At 35.0% G+C, this 20,413-nt stretch overlaps 1 protein-coding gene across 1 annotated transcript in view; it reads left to right on the plus strand.

Annotated features, from left to right (window-relative positions):
• Window positions 1–20,413, plus strand: part of LOC149776034 (receptor-type tyrosine-protein phosphatase N2-like) — a 520,769-nt gene that overhangs the window by 17,545 nt on the left and 482,811 nt on the right. The gene's annotated exons all lie outside the window — the stretch shown is intronic.

A 20,413-nucleotide genomic window follows, 5' to 3' on the forward strand; every position in this document is an offset into this window, starting at 1 on the left:
ATGGAAACTGATGGCACTTGAAAGAAGAAGCGTGCTTGCAGCAAAACAAAATGGCATCCTGAGTTGTTGAGATACCATGACACGAGAAGTTTAGATAAAGGTTTAAAAAAACAGAAATGAGAATGGCTGGAGTGAGAAGTCGACAGAAATTTAGTTGGTCAGTTTATAAGAAAACTGAATGATAGAGGATGCTCTACATCAGTTGTGGTTGGAAGAGTTTGGAACAGCACCTACAAAAGAAGCTGCATACAGAAAAATTGAAGCTCAGAAGGCATCTGGATAAAGTGCAGTTAATTACTATAAGAAGAAAGATTTCTTGCACGAGAGAGCAAATGTAGCTGTCTGTCAGAATATTCACACTGCATGTTGCAAATACAAGCACCGGCTTGAAAGGATAAAAGGCTCTTGTTGAGAAAGAAAAGAAAAAAGGAAGGCTACAGAAATCTTTGCCAAAGCCACAAAAAGAGCTCAACTGGAATATCATCATGTTGTGTCCATTGGAGAAAAAGACAAGTGAATATCTGGGATTATTTGTATATAGTCGATGTACATGTCTGTTTATTTTGCAGATTTGTTATGAAAAGGGAGAAATATAATGTTTGCTGCAAAAATTGAGAAATTATTGTGACTTAATTACAATGTGAACAATGATATGCACATGAAATAACTTAAGCACCAATAGTATTGGAGAACAAATTCATGTGACAATAAATATTGTGAAATTGTTCAAGTCAAGTTGAAATTTTTTGTAAAGTTTTTTAGTTTTTCAAATGATTATTTTGTTTTGTATTTTGATCATAAGTTGCACCAGGAGCAGGAAGACCCCCAAACCCCACTTTAAAATTTTCAACTTTGTTGGGGGGGATACCAAAATCATGTGTGATTTAACCGAAAGATACTTGCCATCAAATATAGCTGGTTTTTTAAATTCGAAAATCCTTTGAATCACTTCTTGCCAAAAGCACTCGAGAACTTGACTAAATTTGACGTCATTCCGGCATGATGGGTTTATAAGTTTGTACAAATGATGTCAGTCACCATGAAATATGGATACTGTTGCTAAAAATAACATCTAATAATTTCTCAATTCTTGCCACTTGAACTGAATTGAACCAAGTTTAACATAAATCATCGGAGTGTGTCGGACTTTGACATTTTTTCAAATGTTGCAGCTGTTACTGAAAATATTTAATAATATTTACACAATTAAGCTGTTTAATAAATATGCTGAATTGTAAAAATACATGTATGGTAACTTGCCATCAAATTGGATGAAGATACATAACCCAGAGAAATCCTGAAATACTTTATTCTTCACATATTAAATAGAAAATATCCATTTGAACATATTTTAGCTTTTGTGTTTGACTATTAGGCAGGTGTCAGACAGGTGAGTGATCTCAGGCCCTCTTGGGTCTCTCATTTCAAAACATGAGTTGAAAATTCAGAAAGAAGAATAATTGTTTTTAATATCTAATAGCAATGGAAAAGAGATTGCCTTAAAACCAGTTTTGCCTATTCAGGTGACTTCTCACTTCCATTGAATTTATGCTGGGCTAGCTATTCTTTTCCAGGCATCATATGAAGCTGCCATCTGATTTGAAGTCTGTCAAACTCATATTGAATAAGGTGTGCCTTGGGTGCAGGGCCATCCCAATAAAATTAAGGGGTGGGGTTTTGGAGGTTTTACACCAAAGGGATTACAGGGGTTAGTAAAATGTGCAGTATCTGGTTCTGGCAGACATGGGCAGGTACATAAATGGCCCTTGTATCCATTCACTAGTCTAATGGGTGTGGTGCTGGGGTTAAAAAATCTGATCAGTATTATATACAGTAGAATCTGTTTATGTATCGGCACATATCCTTTATATATAAGGAAGATGTAAAATTAAGAAAAGGCCTCATAAATGTTGAACTTTCTTTATTGATGTGTTTTCTGAGACCATGTTATTTTATATTGATTTCGGGTTCCACCTTATTAATGCGACTTACTTGAACAAAAGACAGCAGTTTTGACTTGGCAAAATTGTCCCTTCACAATACACAGCTCCCAGACATTTCTGGCAGTGATTATTCATCTTTTGCCTGGCCCAGAATTGTTTGTCTCCTGCAGTGGTTTAAATATCTCTCATCAACCAGTGTCAAAAACAGATTTTTTGTTTGCATTTGCCATAAGTGTAATTGTAAGTTTCCTATCCTCCACAAAAGATGTCTGCTGCTAAATTGACTTTAGAATGCGTTCTTAAGGGCACATTGTTGTATTTGTGCTGACATATAACATTTGTTCACCAAAACTGAAAAATTCCTGAAGAAATGTCATTTGAAGGTGACATTAAGGCAATGTGATAGAAGGAAAGCTGTTTTGTGAATTATTCTTAATATGGATTTATTTAAACAAAATGTGCACATAGTGATGCCATAATCTGAGGTACTGGTTCTGCACATGGTTAGCATCCAAGGCCAGCTTTTCATTATGACCGTTTCAAGCTCAAAATTAAAAGTACATGGCTATGTTGGTGCAACAATAGAACCAAAAATATCACAGCATTGTTAAAGTAGGTTTTCAAGCATAAAAAGGCTGCCTACCCGCCATATCAAATTTTGTATCGTGTGTAAGTACTAGGTCAGTAGTTGCTAGACATTTCAGAAACCATATTCTTGCATTTGTTTATAAAATATATCCAGATTCACTTCTATATCCAACATTAAAAAATTAAATATTTTGATATTTTTAATAAGCTTATTAAAAAGATATGCATAAACATGCAAGCATTAGTGTTCGGAAGATGAATGAATCTAATTATTTTGGACTGCTCTAACGCTATAAATTTTAAATGTCTAAATTTTTTCTATCCGTCAACATGCGGAATCACTATTGATGTGAAGACCTGTAATTGACAAGTATATTTTGTAGCTTGAATTTGAGAAAAATTCATTTTTTGCTGTGTGATTTTATGTTAGTTACTTTTTAGTGGCTGACTGACTCCACATTAATCACTAGTGTGTGTGTGATTAGGATTTTTAACACAGCTTTAACAATTTTTTGGTCGTATCGCTACGATGTCTGTAGTTTGGCATCATGCTGCAGACATGTAGCATGATGTTCCACCCAGTCCATTATCCTAACACCAGGCCGACCAGTCCTAACACTAACCTCTTACTGCTGAACGTCTAGCGAGGCAGCTGTTAGTACCATTTTTGAAAATCTTTGGTATGACTGGGCCGGGGTTCGATCCCACGACCTCCCGCTTCCGAGGCAGTAACTCTAACCACTAGGCCACCAGAGCGGTCAATCACTAGTGTAACAGATTCCTTAATATGACCAAGTGTTAAATGGAAAACTTTGTCTTGCCTTTACTGAAGTTGTTACCTAGATTTAATATGATCTGTACTGGCAAGCTGCCTTTATGTAATCATGTCACCTGTACTGGCAAGCTGCCTTTATGTAGTCATGTCACCTGTACTGGCAAGCTGCCTTTATGTAATCATGTCACCTGTACTGGCAGATACAATCAAGCTGCCATTATGTAATCATGTCACCTGTACTGGGAAGCTGCCTTTATGTAATCATTTCACCTGTACTGGCAAGCTGCCTTTATGTAATCATGTCACCTGTACTGGCAAGCTGCCATTATGTAATCATTGTCACCATGTACTGGCAAGCTGCCATTATGTAATCATGTCACCAGTACTGGCAAGCTGCCTTTATGTAATCATGTCACCTGTACTGGCAGATACAATCAAGCTGCCATTATGTAATCATATCACATGTACTGGAAAGCTGTCATTATGTAATCATGTCACCTGTACTGGCAAGCTGTCATTATGTAATCATGTCACCTGTACTGGCAAGTTGCCTTTATGTAATCATGTCACCTGTACTGGCAAGTTGCCTTTATGTAATTATGTCACTTGTACTGGCAGATACAATCAAGCTGCCATTATATAATCATTTCACCAGTACTGGCAAGCTGCCATTATGTAATCATGTCACCTGTACAGTCAAGCTGCCATTATGTAATCAAGATACATTCAACCATTGATTGGATCAGTTATTGGTTTATTCAGATTTCTTTTTGACTGACAGTTTCTCTGCAGAGCTAATAGGTTAGTTACAGTATTTCTGCAATTATAAGCACAGAGGGCTGACTATTTAAATATGACCAAAAGATTGAGTGGGTTAATCATATTGGATGATGGATTAAAACCTTTGTGCAAGTTTGGGACTTGCTTTTAACAAAAAGTATTACTATAAACTCAAACTGCAGCTCAACTCTATCTCTTGAAGTTCAGTGATATCTAAAGATGTCTTCCAAACAAAAGAGGGAGACATTACTGGTTTTGTGCTGTGTGTGCCTGTGTATGCAAGATATGTCACAAGATCTATTGAGTCAAACCAGAACAGAGTTAAATTTTAGATACTTTGAGTGAAAGAATAGGTCCCAGAACTGAATTAGGCTCAGATGAACAGCCTTTTTTCCCCCGTCAGATCAGAGGGTGATACTTTATAATAAGTGATGGATATCAGCTTGCAAGCAAGATATCGTCAGTATAATTTGACTTGAAAGGACCAAATTATATATGCAGATGGCTTGTTGGAATCCCATGATATGTATGTCTTTATTGGTGTCACCTTTCCCCAGCTTTTATGTTGCAATGATATTCTTTTCTCTGGAGGTAAACTTTACTGATGATGTTTGCATAAATATATAAAAAATATATTGAATCATATATTTAGCCATCTTGAGACAGTCCCAAGACCTGATTTAAGTTGTGGTCATTTCGTCTGAATTTTCAAGGGTACAGGAGAATAATGTGAAGGAAGCAGCTTGTAAATCAGTTTAAGGACAAAAACTTGAAAGCAAGATGTCTCCAATATTATGAGACCATGCTTCCAAATTTATATGCAGATGCTGTAGTGGGGAACCAAAACCTTATTAGCTTTTGGAGAAATTGAGAACATGTACCAATATTACAGGACCAGATACTGCATGCTTTTTGCGTTTTGGGTTGGGTGGCATTTAAACAAGATCAATGTAGATTTTTAACATAGCTTTAAAAAAAATTCAGTCATATAGCTACAATGTCTGCAGTGTGACAGTTTATAGTGATGTCATGCACTGGGTCATCATGCTACAGACATGTAGCATCGTGTCCCACCCAGTGACTTACCCTGACATAAGGCCAACCAGTCCTAACACTGACCGCTTACTTGGCGAGTGTTGATCAAGACAGCTGCTAGTACCATTTTTATAAGTCTTTTGTATGACTCTGTTGGGGTTAAAACCCGCAAACTCCTGCATCTGAGTCGGATGCTCTAACCACTGACTTACATGATTTTTCTCCATTTTAAAGCGAAATTCCGCTTTTCTCCTCACTTGAATCAGATTTTTCTTGATATCATCCATTTTTTTATATCATCTCCTATCCGGGTTTTTAAAAAAAATGGTCTGTCCAGTCCCATTTTGCAGATACCCTTGTAAAGTATTCTTGTAAAGAGTATTCTGATTGGTCAAAGGTTTAAATTCATCCAATGAATCTTCATGTAATGGAAATGGATGCAATGGAAAGAAAAACCATGCTTGCAAAACATGGTGTCCCGAGTTGTTGAGTGACTCTGGCATGAAAAGTTTAGATAAAGGTTTAAAAAAACATATGGAAATGGGAAAGAACTGGAGCAAAAAGTTGATAGAAATTTAGTTGGTCAGTTTATAAGAAAACTGAATGCTAGAGGACTGACATTTTGTGACCTCTGCAATTTCAGTAATCGCAGTTGGAAGAGTTTGGAACACCACCTACAAAAGAAGATGCATACAGAAAAATTAAAGTTCAGAAGGCATCTGGAAAAAGTGCAGTTAATTACTATAAGAAGAAAGATTTCTTGCATGAGAGAACAAATGTAGCCTTCTGTCAGAATATGAGCACTGCATGAATGGAAAAACGATCATATTGTAAAGGAAAAGAAGCGATTGCACATTGAGCCAAAACACTTTGCCAAAGCCACAAAAAGAGTTAGACTCGCATATCAACAGGTTGTGTCCATTAAAGAAAAAAGACAAGTGAATGTATGGGCTTATTTGTATATAGTTGATGTACTTGGGTGTTTATTTTACAAATTTGTTATGAAAAGAGAGAAGTATAATATATTTGCTGCAAAAATTGACATTATTGTGACTTAATTGTGATGTGAACACTGACATGCACATGAAATAACTTCAGCATCAGTAGTATTGGAGAACAAATTCATGTGACTATAAATATTGTGAAATTATTGAGGTAAAATTGAACATTTTTGGTAAGTTTATTGGTTTTCAGATGATTATTTTAGCTTATTTTATGATCATAAGTTGTACCATGAGCAGTTTTTTATGAGTGTAAAATGTGTTTTTGGCCAGGGGACTTTGGCCCCCTTGATCCCTGGATTGAGGGCATTGCCCCACGAAACCTAGTCGGGGGAGGAGCCCTAAACCCCCTTAAAATATTTTCAGCTTTTTTTATGGAAGACCAAAATCACGTCTGCACTAAGGACGCTGGAGCGGTCATATAAACAAGATACCTTGGGACTCATGCAAACAAGCCTGATCTGATTGGATATTTAGATGACCATATAGGATCCTGAGACTTAAGTATCTTTCATTTGTTTTAAATCTTAATGTTACAGCTAAACCCATTGGTTGAAGTGTTTTCTCTTGTATATCCTTTGGCAAAATGTTTCAGTTTCCTTCGGAGACAGGTTTCACTGTTTCCAAGAGGTCTTAAATTTACAAGTGAATATCCACTCTTTTGCACCAATATGATGAACTATTGACCATGAAAATCTCTTAAATATCTGAACCAAAAAATAATTACGATTAGTCTATTGCATGGTATGAAAATGTAACTTTATTTGCCTTACTAGATTTTTCTCTTCTTATAAGCATAGAAGAAAATACCAGTTGTTTAACTAAATCATGCTTGTTTAAATGTTGCTGCATTAAAGAATTATACAATTATGTTGGGATCATTCTTAAAGGCTAATTGGCATGATTTCAGCCAATGTATTGAATGGGGTATATACAATTTGAAAAAACTTTATTTGTTACAAATTTGGTCCTACATTATTAACTGTTATCGATAGAGTCTCACAGTCTTTATGGTAGTACAATTGGGGACAACAACAAAAAAAGAATGCTGTTGTAAGTCATATTTATCTGCGATTCTGCATCCATTTCAGGCATGGAAGTACTCAGCAATTTTCAGCCTATATTAAAATTGGTTCAAAGTTTATGTCTGTAAGTGTAAAGAATGCTTCTGTGAAGAAATTCAGTATTACTTATTCTCTGATGTAATTATTTTCAATAGTGGAATAAATTTATAAGGGTACAGTCTTGCCATAACACTGTATCAATACAAATAAATGAATAAATTGATTTCCAGAGAAGGAACACAACTGTTTATCGGAATGAAAGACTTTGCTTTAAAAAATAACTTCATTGAAACTTTTAGTAGCAGCCTTAGCAAATGTGAGACCCAATTTGGTTCATTTTAGCGGGCGCCCCTGGATTTATGTGCAGGGGCCCTTTGTGAGCACAGCATTTGAAAATAAACTTTTAAACAAGTTTTATGTGATCTTGGACTTAAAAGTTGCTAATTACTTTATTTCTGTAGATATATTTTTAAAAATTACTAATGCACTGGGCCCTTGTGAGAGCGGGGCCTGATTGGGCCAAATCAATACAATCGGCCTAAGGCCAACCCTGGAAATTATCTGATTAAGTCGAGTTTCATAGAACAGTGCTGAGTGACCAATAATGCATATTTTCAGTCAACTTGGCCTATATATGCACTGGTCATTTTGGTATGCCTAAAATGACCAAGTAGAACTACCAAATTTAGGTTTTGCATGTATTCGAAACAGATTGCTTGGAAATATAAAACTCCTTATTCATTCAGATGGATTTCATTCAGATGGATTGATAGCTTAATACTTGTAATGTTTATGACCTTGTCTTAATACGTACAAAATGATATTATGAAATATTAAAATCTTTTATAAATCACAGATTATAATCCATGGGCCACCTTATGTCATGAACCTGTGTTCAGATATATTTCTTTTGTAAGTTTTAATGACTTTAGATTCCCATATATCACAATAATCTCAAAATATAATATGAAATTTCACCTGTGACGGCTCTTGGCATAATGCAAAAGTGGCAGTGAAGACACATTTGTTTTGCTTTCAGTACATATCCCTTCTAATCCCAGATATTGATGTCATTTTAGAACACTCCAGCATTGTGCAATAAATGAGTTATTCATTACATACAGTAAATAACTGTGTACAGGCTCAAGCTGGGTATTAACAGTTCCAGCTAAACATACCCATACATATCAGGCTGAACCAATGGGTATTGACAGTTCCAGCTAAACAAACCCATACACTAATCAAAATGAATAAACAATTTCTGATATTTGCCTTTTTGTTAGATGCGTTTTTCTGGTTTCCCAAGCTATAGAAAAACTTTAAATAAGTTTGGAGCTTTACAACGTGCATTTATGGATGCAAAAGTCATGACAACTACTACGAAGTTAAAATCTTGTACCATCACAGAAGTGTAATGGAATTTGATGTGCTGGATCAGTCATTGGGTGGGAACACCATTTTCACATGTAGATAACATTGTTAAATTAATATCATGGTCCTAAAATTTCTGGACATCATGATTTTCTAAATTTTTAATAATCTTCGATAGTGCATACAATTTCTGGACACCATGTAGGGGCCCCGAGTGGCCGAGTGGTCTAAAGCATTGACCGTTATGCATCACTGCCATCTCACCTCTGTCTGCGTGGGTTCGAGTCTCGGGTTCGGCCTATGTGGATATGTGAGAAAGCTTGCCAGTAGCTTCTTGTGGGATGGTGGTTTTTCTGGAATTTTCCTGGGTTCTTCCTCCACCATTAATACTGGCCGCCATGTATAGCCTATCTTGTGCTGAAAAATGGCATTAAACCCCACAACAACAACAACAACAACAACAACACCATGTATGTTTTCAATGTGGGCAGGAAAAAATATTTTGGTTAGAAACAAAGTAAGTGTATAGCATTATTATCCATGCTCAAAAATAGGTGATTAAATAAGATACGGTAATCAGACCTTGAGACTTCTTTGATTACCCTAATAGAAACCATAATTCTGCTGGTTCTGCCAGCCTTTTTAGCTTTCTACTGGCAGAGGGAAAGAGACTGGCAAGTACCTAAGTTGGAAGATTTTCATTTCTCATTGGGATCACTGTATTCCCACAACTTTATCACCTTATCTGAAAACTCTCTAGTTGATTACTAGAATGCAGAGAGGGTAAAAATAATTTCCCAAAAATTAAGAATCAAACTAAACTGCCTTTTCTGTAAGGAGACCATATAATTTTCATGAATGAAGAACATTCCTTCCTTTTATCATCATCATTTGTTTTTACTCATTGGACACATGCATGAAAAGGGGAGTTTAATTCTTACAGATAACTCTCTTGAAGCACACATCTAACACAACTAAATCTGAGACTTGAATGCATGCGGACAGAGGCTGAGATGACAGTGATCAGTAAAGGCATACCTTTTACCTGACTTATTCACCTGGGGCTACATTGCAGTTTGCTTAGAGGATGCTGTCATGTACTGCAGATGTGTGTTATCATAGAGCTGAGATACTGCTCACCATGACAACTCAGTTATCATTGTAATTTCACTCCAAGAAACCAGTGAGCTTAACAATAAGTTTCTTATCCAGGAGAAAATTGAAGTTGCCAGCAATTCTTTCAGAAAGAAGAGAACTTAGACTATTAGTTAAGAAACGCATTGGAAAGGAAACAGATTTATAGACTTCATTAGATCCCATATTGCTTGCTTCAGAAAATGTACCTGTAAATCAACCTTCCCTCTAAGCGAATGGTAGATGTACACACTATGCATGCAGCATTGTGGAAGCATTATGGTGACTTGAGCAAAAAATTTTGATCTTCGTTGATTGCGATGCACGGGCATGTCTGAGCAGCTGTGTGGCCACACGCGTGCATCTTCGAGGGAACATTGCTGTAAATTGGATAAAAATGGGTATCCACATGGATCAGATCTTGGACCATTACTCTTTCTGCTGTACATTAATGATTTACCATATCACATTGAGCTATCCAATCCCAACATATTCGCAGATGACACGACATTATATCAATTGGATTGACCATAGTCTATGAAATTAGCACTAAATTAAAACCAGATTTGGTAAAAATAAATAACTGGTGTGAGCACAGTGGTTTGAAGATGAATACAACCAAATCAACAGCCATGATCAGCTGGGGAAATTATTTTAAAGTGATGATAAAAGGAATGGATATACATCAGTCTGAAAATTAAAAACTACTTGGCATCATGATTGACAATATTTTGTACTGCAAAATTCAAGTTAATATTAGGTCATTAAAAAATTAACTCGGTGCTTTATCTCTTGAACAGAAAAAATTGTATCTTCATCAAGAACACAGAAAGATATGCTGCAATGCATATATTATGCCACATCTAGAATGTTGGTCTATATGGGGTACAGTGGTAGAGAAGATCAAGAAAGATACTGAAATTTCAAAAAAGAGCAGCTAGAGTTATTCTTGATGCTGATTTAGATACACCATCATCAATTTTTTAAAACCCCGAACCATTTCAGCAGTGAACTCATTTTCAGAAGGGTTTACTGGTCTATAAATCCTTGGATGGTTTGGCTCCTGATTATCTTAAATATAATTTTGAATTTGTCGAAAATGTACCTCTGTATGAACTGGGGGTGAAACAATACACATATAGATACGATTCACAATACAGTCAGCCTGCAATACAATATATATCAATACACATATGAACTTGATGGTCTTTCCATCTTTAGAAGGTAGGTGGTGCTCTTTCATGTATGTTGACATTCTTGGTTGTATTTCCAGTATGCAGACTACAGATAGACATATAGTTATTTTATATTTATATGCAATTCTCACTGATGAGAAGATAACAACAATACTTTCAAACAGACTACCTGTTGGTTGCAGTGAGCCTTATCGAACGTTTTAGGCCATTTAAAGGTGGCTTCATTTAACTCCCTTTGTTTTGTACAACAGGAATGATTTGTAAACATGTTATTACCAATTTTGTTTCTCATTTCCATGTGGAAGACATTAAGATGTTATCTTCAAAACAGAAGAAATAATGTAATTTCCTCGAGCAAAGAAAATCTCATTCGGGCATGGGAATAAGGTTGACTACCAACAAAATCTATCACATTTTACTTCCTGCAGATGCAAAAGACAGTTGCAGCCACAGGTATGTGAAGTCTCTGTTGCTCTTCCACTACTTCATGTTTATCATGTAGAGAATTGAGCCACATTGATTTCTAATTGGTGGTTATTATTTAACCTGGACCAGAACAAGCAATAACCACAAATGAGAATTCAGTGTAACATATTTCACTGTACAACAAACCTGTAGCATAGCTTTCAAGTCGACCAAACAAATCAATCATACAATTCATTCAAAGTAGAAACATTGCATGAAAGTGGTTATTAAATGGCGAGTAAAGTACTTCATTATACATGTAGAACATGTTTGGAATGGTTGCTGAACATACTTCTGGGTTAAGATAATTAGCATGGAATGGGGGGGTGATTAAGAACCATGTCATTTTGTGTTAACTTGAGGATGGCAACACTTGACACTCACAGAGTTCCCACGCTACCAGGAAAAAGTCAGGAGAAATGATAATTTTTTCCTGACTGAAAAGTCCTTGAATTTCGCAAATATTGATGAAAGTTGGGGAAAACTCAGGAATTTTCTGCCACCACGTGATGCCAGAAACAATCATGTAATTGAATCATAACTAATCTGATCATGAGTTAAATTGAGTTCTAACCAGAATATTTGGAGGGTGTAGTAGGGATCATTTGGGTGTTTGCAATAAACATGCATGCTGAGTCAATCCAAACGCTCACTGGTTTAGATTCATCTAGTAGACTTTTATTTTCAAAGTCAGCTCGATATGCGTATCTTTCCGTACATGGAAGGTATGAAAACCAGTCTAGCAGCACAACAGGCCAGCGTGGTGGTGGCAAAGTGCAGCTGCTTACTGGATGGACTAGCAAACTTTAAACGTTGTTAGATCGAGTGGTACATGTACCTGCATGAAATTGATATGAAAATTGCTTATTTTCTCAGACATTATGAGTGTTATAAATCATTATGCCTTTAATCTGCTGAAAGACAAGATAAAACTACGGCGTTGATGAATGTGACCTGGTATTTGTGATTTGCATTGCTACTCGCACGAGTACACGATCTAACAACCCACATTTTCAAATGTTGCAGAGAAAGAAAAAAAAAATATTAAAAGTTGTATACTGGTTGTAATAAAAATACAAACAAATTATATTTATATATTCCAAGAACAACTTCTGGAGTTTTGTTGTGTAACGTGACTACCACGTTAACATGTGCTCTCTGCTTGATAAATCAGACTGGCAAGATTGCTGGTTTTTACAAAAAGTATCTGCCTTTCATTTGATATAATAGAATTTCTGTGCAACAACATTAAAAAGGAGTTTGTTGCTGATATCACTTGACTATTAGACTTCGATGTCTTTGTTTGAGATTTGTGAAGTCATGTGACTAGTAATGCAAATGGCGAGTACTGGGTCATGTTTCACCTATGCCGTAGTTTAGTCTAGTCTGTCAGCGGATTAAAGACATAATGATAATAATATATGTACTTGCCATTTCTGAGAAAATAAATCATTTTCCTATCGATTTCATGCAGGTTTAAGTCGAAATATCATAAGCGGCAGCAAATTCCAAATCTGCGATGTGCAATTGCAGTGACCCCACACCCCAAACCTAAATGTCCAAATAGGAAAACGGGGGTGGGATTATTCAGAGGAAACCCGGATTAGAAAACAGAATGCTGTTCATTTTAAGCCAAATTTGAATTCCAAATTGTTGAATCTCAGAGATGAAATGAGAAATTGTTGATATGAGTCCCTGTATCAATACAGGTTTGGGGACTGGTTTAACGAATTACAAAAAGACAAGTTGATTTTACAGAAAATTCAGTCCTTGTTTATACAACAGTATATAATTTAAAAGGTCTTTTGTCAAAATTTAAATCAACCCTTTTGAAAATGTTTTTTAAATGATGGATTTTTAACCAGGTCATCTTTAAAAAGGAGATTAGGTTATTTGAAAAATCTTGTTTGGGATTTTATTGGCACAGATAAATTCAGGGTTAAACTTTTTTCATTACAAGTCTAAATTCTGCTTATTTGCGTTTATTGTTTTTTTAATACTGTAATTTGAAATGTTTACTTTCTAAATATTTATTGCTATAGAATTCTTTAGAAATAAAGGTTTGAAAGGAAACAAAACTAATTTATGTTCATTATGTTGTTCCCACTTAGCAACATAATGCAGGTCAATTTTTATTCTGTACATTGAAATGACTTTACATGTAAATTTATAGGAATATAATTAAACTTGTTTCGTGTCATATTTTGTGGTTTTGTACATGATCAACTTTTTTGACTTAGATGTTTTGGAGAGTCTTCTAAGAGAAACATCTATAGATTTTGAAAATGCATGTTTTATAATCTAAAATGTTCTTTAATTCCATTCAATAATCATGGTCATATATGAACCTTGAAAAAATTAAGTTCATCCTGGAAAAACCCTGGAAATTTATCTTTAAAAAAGTGGGGGAACCATGAATAGTGTAGAACATGGTTTCTTTGAATTACGGCAGAGGGCCAATCATTTTTATGAAATAGTTGCATGGATAAGGATTAACTTTTAATTAGTTGTGTTGGCTTTCTTGCTTGTTTATTTAAGACTAATCTTTAGCTATTGTGCAGTTTGACCACAGCTGACCAGAATATGGAAATAGGGCATGTCCTGGGGGAAAATAGGGCACGTCACAGGGAGAAATGGCGAGACTTTTTGCGAATTTCACGCATATTGGACCAGAAAGATCAATCAATATATAGTGAAAATAAGGCTTTAAAAATGCCACCATAACCCTCCCGATTTTAGATCTCTATTATTTTTTTTAATTCAGTCTCCCTACTTCGCTTTTCAAAGGTTCATAGGTATGCCTTGCAACCCATTTTACAAAACTACTGTAATCATGCTAATTTTATGGAATAAAAGGCAATTACACATCAATGTACTGGTATAGATACCGGTCAAAATTTCCTCTTATTACAAGCCAGTTTCAGGGTTTCAATGATTAACTGGCCTGTACTGCTGTCGCACAATGAAAGACAAATTCGCCAACTATCAACATAGGAGATGCCGAAACATCAAGCTTTCCATTGTGCGGTTGTTTGATTATGTTGATCTTAATTGATCTATATGAGAATCTTAGCCTTTATTATTACCGCTCTTTGTGAACATGTAAATTATGATGGTTATGTGCTTTGTACAATTAAACATGCATACCTTTTTAAAAATATTACCTTAATTTGTAGGATCGCTTATGACATTGAAAATGAGTAACCCGTGAGCACGTGATTAAATGTAAATGAAACCTCTATTAAGGACTAGCTGAAATCTTATCTGGAAGAATGCAGTTTGGTCGAAACAATGAATAAAGCAAAATCTGCACCCAGTATGTTTGTGAAGAAGTAGATTTAAGTGATGTTATGCATGCTTTTTGGGGTACACCAGACAGATGCCCCCCTTCCCCACTTTTCCCCCTAAAAAGGTGTTTTTATGTGTGCTTGTATCCCCCAAAGTTGTGTATGTTTGTTTTCTTTTATTAAAAGAATTTCGCTCAAAAATGTGTTTAAATTTTTTTTGAATGGGGTATTTTTATTTCCTAGTGTTATTTAAAGGGTGGTTCCTCCAATCTAGGTTTAATTCCTAGTCGGAATCCCTACCCTTTTTTCCTCAGTGACCTTTTCCAGAAGTCCCCTATGCTCTGTGTGTGCTATATGTGTTTACTATATTGTTTGTATGCTATAGATGTGTGTGTTAGGATGGCAGTGTACTCTTTTTGAATCATTTCTTCCATTTATTAATTTTCAATGTCTTTAAAATTTAAATTTGAATTTTGAATTTTGAATTTGTTCTCTCTAATTCTGAGTTAAGTGAGAAATGGTGCTTTAGCTCAACAAAAAAATAATCCCCAATGCCATCAGTGTGGTAGCTTTGGACACAAAGCCAAAACTCACAATAGATTTATAGAATAAGAAAAGGGTAATGAGGCCATCTCAACTCCACAGGAAGACTCTATTCAGCTTCAGCGGGAGGACCAATCTATATATCAAGGACTGTCATATACACATGACATCCCTTGTCAAAACAGATTTGATCCTCTTGCTGATGCATGTTCTGAATATGGAAACTTACCAGCTAATTGTACAGATTCAAATACGACAGATTTATGCAATGATTATAAAAGTAGAAAATGCAGTTGTAGAAAAACTAATTTGTTATACAGTAATGATAGTTGTAATGATGATCACTGTGAACATAGTTTTAATTCTTTTAATGTCTCCTTGAGTGCCTCTAATAGGATTAATATTAATCTCATGAATTTAGGAGTTTCTAGCAAAGGTTTACACATAGGTCATTTAAATATTCAGGGTTTTCGTGGAAAGATTGATCAAGTGAAGTTACTGCTAACCTCTCCAAATAATAATATCCATTTATTTGGGCTCTCGGAAACAATGTTAACAGAAAATCAGGGTGAAAATTTCTTGTATATCAATGGCTACAACAAACCTTATCGAAAGGATAGGAAAACAGGTGGCAGTGGGCTCCTTGTGTATGTTAGAACTGATACTATTTGTAAAAGATGGGAAGACCTAGAAACACAGGAAATAGAATCCATTTGGCTACAGATCACTCCAGAAAAAGCTAAGCCCTATTTAGTAGGTTTTGTGTACAGACCCCCATCATCACATACTGATTGGTGTGAATATTTTGAACTTCAAGTAGATAAAATTTCAAAAGAAGATAAAGAATTTTACATTCTAGGCGATATAAATAGAGACCATCTCAATGATCAAATAAAAGTGGATTGGATGAATTTTATTGCTTCATTAGGTATGGAGCAACTAGTAAATGAACCCACCAGAGTAACATCTACCTCTAAAACACTTATAAATCATATTTATACCAATACAAAAGAAAATGTTTTGGAAGTAATGGTTCCAAAGATTGGTATAAGTGACCACTTTGCAATTTTTCTAACACGTAAAGTCAATGGCAAATCAACAAAAAATAATATCCATAAATCCATTACTTATAGATCCTTTCAAAACTTTGATCCTGTTAAATTCCTAGAAGATCTGAAACAGATTCCATGGAATACAGTCCAAATCTTAGAAGATATTGATGATGTTTTAGATACTTGGACAGATCTGTTCATCAGTATAGTGAACAAGCATGCCCCTTTAAAAACACACAGGATAAAGAAAGACCACTAGCCAGGCTGGATCTCCCCAAATATTTTAGAAGCAATAAAGCAAAGAGACCAGCTAAAATCAGTAGGTAATCAAACTGAATATAGAGTTTGGAGGAATAAAGTTAATAAAATGATATATCAAGCCAAACAAGCGCACTATAAAAAAGTGCTTGATGAAAAACAAAATAATCCCAAAGCTATCTGGAAAGTGTTTACAGGGTTTGGTGCAGGCATATGTAAGAGTAAAGCTGAAATTTTATCCCTCAATCATGAGGGCATTTACACTGATAATCCAGTTGACATCTCAAATATTTTTAACAACTTTTTTGTTCAAATTGCTGAAAAACTTAAAGAACCCAGAACTTCATCTGATCATCTGGAACTCAAACATTTTTGTGCTTAATAAAACTACCAAACAATATAAAGTTTGAAATTCCTGAAATGAATCCTGAATTTATGTTGAAATATATAACAAAAATGGATGATTGTAAAGCTACAGGACTTGATATGATTGGACCAAGGCTACTAAAGGTAGCTGCACCTGCAATTATAGACAGTATAGCTTTCATTTGCAATGAAAGTATTAGGTCTAATAAATTTCCACAAGCATAGAAAACTGCCAAGGTTATACTATTGCATAAAGCAGGAACAAAAGATGATGTAAATAACTACAGACCCATCTCTATCCTTCCTTGTCTCTCCAAATTACTAGAAAAACATGTACATGATTCTTTTCTCAACTATTTAAAGACTTATAATCTTATTCATGATAATCAGTCTGGCTTTCGCCAGAATCACTCCTGTGAAACTGCACTTGTATCTTTGATTGATAAATGGCTGAAAGCATTAGATCAAGGAGAAATGGTAGGCACTATTATGGTTGATTTTCGTAAAGCTTTTGATCTTGTAGACCATGAAATTTTGCTTGAAAAACTAAAAATCTATCAATGTAGTGAAAACTGCCTAAACTGGTTTACTTCTTGCTTAACCGATAGAGTGCAAAAAGTATCTTTAGATGGTCAACGTTCTGAAAGTAAAAATATTAATTGTGGAGTACCACAAGGCTCTATCCTTGGGCCTCTCTTATTCATACTATTTATCAATGATTTACCTCTTAAGATTGGAACTTCATTTCTTCCACTGACCTTTATGCAGATGATACTACACTGTCTGAGATTGGTAAAACCAAAACACTACTTGAAAATAACTTACAAGATGCTCTCAACAGACTTCAAGTATGGTGCAAGGAAAACAGTATGATCATAAATACAGAAAAACCAAAGCCTTACTAGTTACAACACAAAACAAATGAGCAAGGCTAGATAGCGACGAACTCCAGGTTCTATTCGACAATGTGAGCCTCAATATGACTTCTCAAGATAAAATTCTTGGTGTATTCGTGGCTAACAATTTTACTTGGTCTATTCACATTAAACATATTTCAAAAAAGCTTAACTCTTATCTTTGGCTACTGAGGAAAATCAAAACATACATTCCTCTTCAGTATAGGGTCATCTTTTCTAAAAGTTATATTCAGCCATATCTGGACTACTGTAATGTAATTTGGGGTAATACCTCTAATTCAAACATAACAACACTTTTAAGACTCCAGAAGAGGGCTTGCCATTTAATTCTAGATCAAAGTATATACAATTTTCAGGATGCAATGAATAATATAAAGATTTTAACAATACGTGAAAGAATATTTCTTAGAAAGGCCAAATTGATGTATAAAGTATCCAGAAAAGACATTCCTGTCTATCTAAGCAATATCTTTCACCAAAGAGATGCTGATGGCATTCCAAATTTAAGGTCCATAAGAAGAAAAAATTACATTATACCAAGGCCAAAGAAGGAATTGTTTAAAAAAAGTTTTCAATATACTGGTCCACTGGTATGGAACAACATTCCCAGTGACATAAGGCAGGCTCCTAGCATTTCATCTTTTCACAATCAATGTCTTAAATGGAGGAAATCTTTAAAAAATTGAACAGTTCTAGTACATAAAATACCGCCTGCTTTTCTGTGATTTTACATCAATTTTCATAGCTGAATATTTCAATGCAGGATTATATTTTATGTTTTATATATATGTTTATGTTTTCACTGATGCCTGTGAATGTGTTCCAGGCTTGATACTTTAAATTTTAAAATTACTTAATTATTTAGTGTCAAGCCTGACTCTTCACATCATGTTGTATATACTGTATATATTGTACATAACAGAAGGCCTCAAGGTAGATTAGTTCTGTAACTAATTGAGTTACCTTCTCTAAATAAAGTCTTTATTATTATTATTATTATTATTATTATTATTATTATTATTATTATTGTATGTGTGATCATGGTGTGTCAATCCTTACTTTTCTCAGATTAATTTTGGAGTGACATGGCTACGCCCAAGCCACATTTCTTTTGTTGTCATTCACCATACTTCTCTTAATCTGTGGGCATAACCTTGCCTGCTGTCTTGAACGGTTCACACAAGCAACTTAGATTGGATGTCTGCTTCCATGGTTCTTCTGTAGCAGACCTATATTGCATTCTTTCCTCTGATGTTATTTCGTCTATCTGACATCTTGGTGATGTCCAGCTAAATTTAGGTGTGCGCCTCATGCTAGTTGGTAGTAAATTCCTTCCACATACAAGGCCACATAATCTGATCTCCAGACAGTATATGCAAATCATACACCCTGTCAATTAAAATTTATATATTTTCTGCTATCAATTCCCAATGTGGTATTTTGCACCCATTCTGGTTTTAGGCCTTGATACCTTTCTCCAGATAGTGTGCACTGTGTAAGTACTGTATATTATAGTTCAGCATGGTCTCCCTCGTAAACTCAACCGGCCTGTGAATTATCAAGTCTGTATTTACCTTTATTTAACTTCGTGTTGGAGAAATCAGAAAATATGCACATGCAAAATAATAACAAAATCAATTATAGTACTTTATTACAGTTTAATAATTGTCGGGCTACTGAAATTTACTTTTTTTTACATGCCTATGTTTTAGGACACGGAAACAATTATTGTTTCCTGTCCCAAGATTTACAACCATTACAATAGACCTAAAAACTGTCAAGTTTAGACTTTGGCCCTGGAATAAGCCAACCCCTCATTTTCAGGCCTTTATTTTTTCCTAAATTATTCGGCTTATACATGAGTATATATGGTATATTAAAGAAATAAGTGTTTGTGGCCCTTGATTGGTCTTAGAAAATGCAATCTGTCCCTTGGCTGAAAAAGGTTGTGCACCCATGGTTTATGCTATTATGAAAACCCTGGAATTCTTTGTAGCACCAGCATGGGATAAAATTCACAATTCCATCCCTGTTTACAGTGGAAATACCTTATTAGCATGGGATAAAATTCACAATTCCATCCCTGTTTACAGTGGAAATATCTTATAAGCATGGGATAAAATTCACAATTCCATCCCTGTTTACAGTGGAAATACCTTATAAGCTCATCAGGCTTAGGATAATGGGAGCTTTTTTAATCAGAGGAAGTAATGCAGTACAGTTTTTGCCTAGTCTTTTACAATGATAATTTCAGGCATTAAAAAGCAATGTCATTAGAATTCAGAACATTATTAGGCACCCCTCTGTGCTTACATTATCGATTGCATGGCCAGTTTTTTCGTTAACTTGGAAATCCAGAATATGGCCATGTATTGTTTCAAATAATTGACTGGGTTTGCTGTTTGCATCATTTTAAAACATTAAAAGACTATAGATTTAGAGCTGAAATGAAAAACTGAACATTCAAACTGAAAGAATAGAAAATTGGTATTTTACATTCCTTTGATTATTTATTGAGTAGTGACACCTAACTCTAGGCTCAATTATCAGAAGTGCTATTTTCTGAGTAAAGAGTTAAAACTATTGATAACACCCATTCTTTTTTCCCAGTCGACAGGTGACTTGACTCATTTAGGTT

Source organism: Sinohyriopsis cumingii, chromosome 18 (assembly GCF_028554795.1).
Source record: "Sinohyriopsis cumingii isolate HCF-2022 chromosome 18, ASM2855479v2, whole genome shotgun sequence".
In the NCBI taxonomy this organism is placed as follows: Eukaryota; Metazoa; Mollusca; class Bivalvia; order Unionida; family Unionidae; genus Sinohyriopsis; species Sinohyriopsis cumingii.